General features: G+C 39.5%; 1 pseudogene; it reads right to left on the bottom strand.

Annotated features, from left to right (window-relative positions):
• Positions 1–603: 603 nt before the first annotated feature.
• Positions 604–1,391, bottom strand: LOC117016594 (heterogeneous nuclear ribonucleoprotein A1-like; annotated as a pseudogene).
• Between the last annotated feature and the right edge of the window lie 7,037 nt (positions 1,392–8,428).

Below are 8,428 nucleotides of genomic sequence, written 5' to 3'. Positions count from 1 at the left end.
CATTCTAAGAGTCACAATTGATTAAACGTCACTATTCAGGTAAAAATCCCAAAACAAATATTGCACATTGTAGTGCTATTTAACCAAGAACAAGCGAACTATTTCATCTAAATTTGAATTCCTTTTATATGCTTCCAAAAACATTGTCCCATTCAGAAAACTGCAATATTTTAACAACAGTGACTCTGCTTTGGTCAGTGGGAGTAAATCAGTGATTGAGTCTGCTACTGATACATTTTTAAATAGAAAGTCTGCTTTTTCAAAAAAGAAAAAGACACTTATTCGGTGTCTTGATCAGACTATCACATTTAGCAATCAAGAGCATGGGTACAAAAAAAATCTATTTTAAAACCCTTTGTTGAAATGCTTTACACTTCCTACAGAACAGAGAATAAAATAACCTGTTATATAATTAATCACAAGTACAGTCCTCGAAGTTTTTTTGCCCATACACATGTGTTTTGTCTAAAACATGTCTTCTTTGTAGCAGCTAGGCCCTGCCACCACTGTACTTGGGTGAGCTCACAAATCTGTAGTAACCTGTCACTTCCCTGTCACTTCTGTGGCTCTCCTCTCCTACTAAGCTTTGTTTCCTGACAGTAATTAAAACCTTCTGCCACCACCATAGCTACTTCTGATGCTGGCACCACCACAGCCACCTTGGTTTTATGGTTTGGCAAAGTATTAGCCTCCACCACCATAGAGCTTCTGCCTCCAAAGTTTCCTCCTTTCATGGGTCCACAATTTGAAGGTTGTGATTGCAAAATCATTGTAGCTTCCGTCACCTCCGAAATTGCTTTCATCATTACCAAACCCTTTATAGCCATTCCCACGGCCACCATATCCTCCACCACGACTGCCATCAAAGCCACCTCGCCCCCTGAAGTGTCCTCCTCGACCAAAGTTGTCATTCCCACCAAAACCACCTCCTCGACCACCACCAAAGTTTCCAGAACCACTTCGACCTCTCTGACTGGATGAAGCACTAGCCATCTCCTGCTTAGATAAGGCTTTCCCTACTTCGCAGTTGTGGCCACTCATACCAGCATTTCTGAATGACAATCTTGTCTACAGTCATGGTCACCAAAGGTTACAAAAATCAAAGCCTCTCTTCATGCCACCACCTCAGTCAGTCATGATTTTAATCACTTCAATTTTCAGAAACTGCTCAAAATCATCTCTTAGGTGATGCTCTTCACAGTCTTCTTTAATATCACCAACACCAATCTTTTTCACAGTGAAGTGGGCACCAGGTCTTTAAGAATCTTCTCTCGAGCAGCCCTCTGGTTCCACCTGTGTGGCCTTGCCTTCATGGCTGTACCCACCACCTCCACTGTAGCACACGTGACAAACCCAAAGCCTCTGGAGCACTTGGTATTTGGATCTCTCATCACCACACAGTCTGTGAGCATCCCCATTGCTTAGAATGGCTCCTCAGACTCTTATTGGTTGTTTCAAAGCTCAAATCTCCGATGAAGAGCTTCCACAGCTGTTCCGGCTCCTAGGGAGACTGTGACTTAGATATGACGACCGTGGAAGGTGGGACGAGAACGACGCTTACTCGGCCGCGTCCACCAACAGGAGTGAGCTAACGAACGTATCGGAAAGTCTGCGTTTTTTGTTCCCACTGAATGACTTTTTTAGATCTCACCTTGAAAGACCATCTAATTACTAGCCTGCCCAGAAAGCTCAAATGTCTCTGTCCAGTTAATCTTGACCCATATTTGAACACCCGCCCTTCAGAAGTGGAATAAGATTGTGGAATCCTTCAGCTCCCCTGAAGTTTAGAATGTATCACTAGAGATCTTATTCTTAATGCAGGCCCTGCCATCTAAGGGGTGGGCCTAGTAAGAGGTGACCACAGCTCTGTTTTGGGCCTTATGATCTCATAGTGGTTCAAAAGTATGAATAGGTACCCAGAACTCCATTTGCTCAAAGCACACTGACAAAATGAACAGCATCAACTCTTCCAATCTGTAGCTCCAGAAGACCAGTAGAAGGAACATCTTCCACAGACATGGGAGAATCGGGAGGGAGGTAACTCACTTTCAGTAGGCTTGGAAGAGTCGGAAGGCACTCCTGTGTCTCCCAACACATGAAATTTGAGCCCAAAATATTTTAAATGTGTACTATATTGTCTCTTCAAGCTTCTCACCAAAAAGACTAATCTGTACACACACACACACACACACACACACACACACACACACACACAGTCCATCATTTCCTTTTTGAATGAAAAGAATAATAGAGAGAAGGCAGTGGAGTAGAATGGACTCTGAAATAGGAGAAAATTGGTTCTTGTCCTGGTTCTGCCACGAATGAAGCCATTCAAATTTTATGAGCCCCAATGTCCCCTCCTACATAACAAAAGACTTAGGTTAAATAATCTCTAAGATCCCTTTCGAGCTAATAATCTGGAATCAGTATATAATTACACTGCCTATACAAAGAACAGATGGGAAAGAGAAAAAGGTGCAAAGAGCAGGAAGGGGAGCCTGGCCTGCATAACTGGCGGTCTTGATTGACCTCTGGCCTTCAGCCGCTCTCCACGGTTAAACCCAAAGCCTTCAATCATTTAGGACCAGCAAGTGACTTCAGAGCAACCATCCTTAGAGCAATCACCAGCTTCAGCAGTCATTTACTTGTTTCGATTCAAGCTTTGCCTCTGAGGATTTCTCTCAATTTTTTGCTGTCTCAGCCATGCATTCAAATTACATTTTTTAATATTTTATCCAGTGTTTGCAGCTTTTATAGTTAGAGTTTTTCAGATTATTTCATTATATTGCCAGAATTAGAAGCTATTGTTCATCTTTTAAAAATGTTTATCCACGATTATAGATAATAAAGCCATAGGAAACAATACTATGGAGAGTGTACAAGCCAGTGCGTCTCTAGAGCATAGTATCCCAGACATTTGCAACATCAAGATTGAAAAAATAATTGTCCAATGTCAAGGGATGAATCTGAGCACGTCTACCCCTGTACTTAAGTTCATATGAATTTAGTAGTTAGTACTACTTAATATCTTTCTGAGATATTTAGTTTAAGCTACTATGATAATCTGGGAGAACCAATCATATTTTTCACCTAAATGACACTTAAATTAATTTTAACAAAATAAAATGAATTTGCTCATCTGAAAGCTCAAGTGAGGCTTCAACAGTGTAATCCATCAAGAGTGGGGACAAAATCCTGCCTCAGCTAGGTCAACCCTTCTCACTCCAGGTTCCTGAGAGAGCTACCACATAAGATTATGACTCATGGAAAATCTAATTGCCACTGTCTTGTTAGCTGGGTGTGCAGAGTTTCCAGCACAGAAATTTATCATAAATCTGGACTGTAGCCCCTAGCTCAGGCCTTGTGCCAAAGAGAGGCATCTCTGTCCCCATGAAATCTCAATATTATCGTCAATCACAGCCTGAAACAATGAGAATTCCCAAGCACCTACGTGCATTTGTGAGAGGAAAAGAATGCACGACAGATAGGCCAAAGGAGTCCATGGTTCATCTTTCATAACCTGTAGATGGAGGCAACAGGAAGAGAAAGGAGGACTAAATGCGGAGGCATTCCCTTCCAAAACTGCATGTGTGGCTCACCCTGATATATAGCCCAACCAGAGACCTGAAATCTGGTCAGATGAGCACCTCTTTGGGAGGTATGGAGAAACAGAAGAGAAGTTGTAGAAGGAAGCTGGGACCTCCTGCTGTTCACACATCCAGATGCTTTTTACAAATCTCTTTGAAACAGAAATCTACTGTCCTGACATTGAGATAAAACATACCATAATGCTAGCTATATACATACTTGTGAGTTTTAAATATATGTAAACACTATGTACATATCTAAAGATTGTGTGTGTGTGTGTGTGTATGAAAGAATTTGTAACAAAGGCAATGCTTTGCTAAATGGATCGATTTCTAAAATGATAAGAATTTGTATGTACATCTCTCATACAAGTTTTGGTGAGGAAGCATTTTAGTCCTATACCCATATAAACAAACCAACATTGTAGCTAAAAGTACAGAAGTAGCCTCATTAGACAGACTGGCTAGTACCTGAGACTCGCTAAAATAAGTTATTACTTATAAATCATTTTGATTTTCTGTAAATGAAATATAATGTTGAAATACACAATATCAAAAATAACAAGATGAAAAATAATTAGAAATTTGAAATGAGTTTGCCAGGTTAAAAAAAAATAGTGCATTTTCAAATAATCTCGTGCCTAGTTGTTAAAATGAGTGTATTATGTAGCAATTTGGAACATGTTTCTAACCAAATGAAGTTTTATTTATGGGTAGTCAAGTTCATGTGCATGCATGTATTTTAATATTTTAGAATAATACTACCCTTTCTGGTAATACCACAAATAAAAATACTGAAATTATTCCTTGAAACAGATGTCTTCTCTTAAAACTTGACTTTGTAACAAACTCTAATTCATGAGCTGACACCATCAATTTATTTAGAAAGACGATAACAATAATAACTAGTACTTATTAAGTACCTAACTTGTCCCAAACACTTCACACACATTTTAAAAATAGCTCTATTAGACGGCCAGTATTGTTCACATTTTACAGATGAGGAAACAGACTCAGAGAAGTACCTAATGCAGCATCCCTGGTTGGAGCTGAGATTTGAGCCAGCCTTTGTCACCACACTCCTGTGACCGTGTGGCCTCTACACAGTCATCCATAATGCCGTTTCATGAAGCCCCAGTGGTTCTCGTAAAGGTGCCTCAGAGGAAAAAACGATAAACTGCTGAGCAGGGAATGCTCCAGCTGCCCCACCCAGCATCAATCAGAACAACCTTCAGAAAGTATTGAGCCCCACTGCTCCACACGCCCCAGCCTTATCTTGAGCATTCCCAAACCCCAGGCCTGATCCCACAGAGGTTGCTCTGGCTCCTCTGCCCAGACCCCACTTCATCCATTTCAGTGGAACAAACATTTGTGAACTCATGTGTGTCAGGCACTGCTAAGAAAGGAAATTTAAAAATAGATAAGATGGACAGGGCCTTCAACATTTATATGCTCTGACCAGGAATCTCAAATTCAAGTGCCTTTGAAGTCTAAGTAAATAATATGAATGATTGAAGCAAGTGAGATGTAAGCAGTAGGGAGTGTTGAAACGTGGGGTAGTGAGGCAACCCAAAAATTAAAAATCACAGGAAGCTGCTGCCAGCCCTCATGCTGAGAGCAAAGGCAGAAGATGTTACTAGAGCCCCAGAGCCAGAGCCTAAGCCTGGGGTTGGGAGCTTTACCGGCGGGGGCGGGGTTGGAGGGGATACCAGAAAAAGCTGGAACTCCAAGGGAGACACACAATAGCTTTTCCTCTCCCCACTTCTCCAACCTCCCTCAGCTTCCTCCCGTTAGCCTAGCCTAACTAGAAGCCGATGAGTAAGGAAGTCTGAGAGATGTAATGTGCAGGGGGCAGGCCCTGTGATACACAGCAGAAGTGGGGAAGGGTAGGGAATGATCCTGACAGCACATAGGCAAGTGACTGAACAAGCCAGTCTCCTTGCTGTAGGATTCTTGATTCCCAGGTCCCCACCCAAGCGTCCCTTCTCCTGCCATGAGATCAATCTCCCTACCTACATCCGGATACCCTGCCTTGTACTCCCTTTGTTTGCTGCAGATATCATATTTTAATGACTCCCCGTCTCAGGCATAAATCCCTCCCTTTTTTGACCTACTTATTTCTGAGGAACTCACATGGCTCCAAACTCTGGTTCCACCTTGTCATCTATTCCCAGAAGGCCCTCCTTCTCCGTAGGCCATGCCTAAAAGTATTTTAATCGAGATTTAAATTGTTGGGCATGACTGTGATAGCTCCATGTTAGTTCTCAGCATGCTGTCAGCAAGCATCACTCATAGGCTGACAGTTTGGTAATGTTCATAAGTAACTAAAATAAAAGTTAATACTTCCTCTCCCGCAGTAGGACATAATAGAAAAAAGTGGCAAAATATAACTATTGGCATTTAATGAATGATTCATTTACTTTGAAACTAGATTAGAATCTGGACTGTGGCAAATCTACTAATTACACATTAAAATAAGGCTCATTCATTTCAAACTTGTTCCAAACTGGTTAGCACAATTTCCAGCTGCACTTTCACCTTTGGTCTTCTGTTGAATAGCACTGATAGATCCTCCAAGCAGGAAATGTCACCTTAATTATTTTATATTAATAAGACATAGAACCAAGAAGGAGAATGTTGACATTATTTTTTCAGTCTATTGAATCAGAAATCAAAAAGCTTATTAGCAAGTATTTTTTAAATTTCACACATGTGACTTATATAATCCCATGTGACTTATATATCTTTTTGTAAGAAAAAAATCACCTGCTTAGTGCTTTTTATTACCTTAAAGAATATCAAAATACATGTCTTCCTAAATTTTCCCTCTAATGGAATGTTTACTTCCTAACAATAGCTCTCCAAGCACAGACCCCTTCTTCAAACTTCAGTTTTATAGCTTTCCAATTTTTAAATACTTTGGTGTTTATTGAAATAAAAACTTCACAGGTGCACTGGAATTGTGCCTACTAGAAAAAGAACTTGGACCAGAATCATCAGACTGCATGTATCATTAACAAAATTCTGGAAAGGTAACTCATTAACAATTCAGAGATGGAGACAAAGTCTTACCAGAAAACTAAAGATAAAATGATAGGAAGTCCTCACATACCAATATAAGCACCCTAAATGTAAATGGACTGAACTCACCAATAAAAAGGCACAGAGTAGCAGATTGGATCAAAAAACTAAACCCAACCATATGCTGTCTCCAAGAGACACATCTCGGCTACAAGGACAAGCATAGACTCAAAGTGAATGGGTAGAAATTGACAATCCAAGCAAATGGTATCCAGGGAAAATCAGGTGTAGCCATACTGATATCAGATGAAACAGACTTCAGGGTGAAAAAGGTAACACGAGACAAAGATGGACATTTCATAATGGTAAAGGAGATTATACAACAAGAAGACATAACAGTCATCAATATTTATGCCCCCAATCAGGGAGCACCAAAATATACCAAGCAACCACTGACAGAACTAAAGAGAGAAATTGACCAAAACACAATTATACTAGGGGACCAAAATACATCATTGACAGCTATGGATAATCATCCAAACTGAAAATAAATAATGAAATAGCAGCCCTAAATGACACATTAAATGAAATGGACGTAATTGACATTTATAGAGAACTTCATCCTAAAACATCAGACTATACATTTTTTTCTAGTGTACATGGAACATGCTCAAGGATAGACCATATATTTGGGACATAAAACTAACCTCAGCAAATTTAAGAAGATTGAAATCATACCAAGCATATTTTCTGATCACAAGTCTTTGAAATTGGATATCAACTACAAAAAGAAAGCAGGAAAAACCACAAATATGTGGAGATTAAACAACATACTTTTAAAGAACACCAGGTCAAAGAAGAAATTAGAGAGATCAAAAGATACATAGAAACAAATGAGAATGAAAATACATCCTACCAAAATTTTTGGGATGCAGCAAAAGCAGTTTTAAGAGGGAAATTTATATCATTACAGGCCTATCTCAAGAAACAAGAAAAATCCCAAATAAATAACCTCACGTTACACCTTAAAGAACTACAAAAAGAAGAACAAATGAAACCCAAGGTCAGCAGAAGAAAGGAAATAATAAAAATCAGAGCAGAACTAAATGAAATAGAGAATAAAAAGACAATAGAAAAAATTAATGTGACAAAGAGCTGGTTCTTTGAAAAGATTAACAAAATTGACAAACCCTTGGCTAGGCTCACTAAGATAAAAAGAGAGAAGACACTAATAAACAAAATCAGAAATGAAAAAGGGGAAGCTATCACAGATGCCACAGAAATTCAAAGAATCATCCAAGAATACTATGAAGGACTATATGCCACCAAATTCAATAACCTAGAAGAAATGGACAAGTTCTTGAAACATATAGCCTTCCTAGGCTGAACCATGAAGAACTGGAAAATCTAAACAGACCAATCACCAGTAACGAAATTGAATCAGTCATCCAAAACCTTCCTAAAAGCAAAAGTCCGGGACCAGATGGCTTCACTAGTGAATTCTACCAAACCTTCAAAGAGGATCTAATACCAATTGTGCTCAAACTCTTCCAAAAAATTGAAGATGAGACAATACTCCCTAACTCATTTTATGAGGCCAACATTACCCTGATACCAAAACCTGGTAAGGACAACACAAAAAAAGAAAACTACAGACCAATATCTCTGATGAATACAGATGCAAAAATCCTAAACAAAATTCTAGCAAATCGAATGCAACAATGCATTAACAGATTATTCATCACGACCAAGTGGGGTTCATTCCAGGGGCACAAGGATGGTTCAACATACGCAAATCGAGCAATGTGATACATCACATA

The sequence above is a fragment of the Rhinolophus ferrumequinum genome, chromosome 3, assembly GCF_004115265.2.
Source record: "Rhinolophus ferrumequinum isolate MPI-CBG mRhiFer1 chromosome 3, mRhiFer1_v1.p, whole genome shotgun sequence".
Classification (NCBI taxonomy): domain Eukaryota; kingdom Metazoa; phylum Chordata; class Mammalia; order Chiroptera; family Rhinolophidae; genus Rhinolophus; species Rhinolophus ferrumequinum.
The sequence above is the reverse complement of the archived record's forward strand: the minus strand, read 5'-3'. Positions and strand labels throughout refer to the sequence as shown.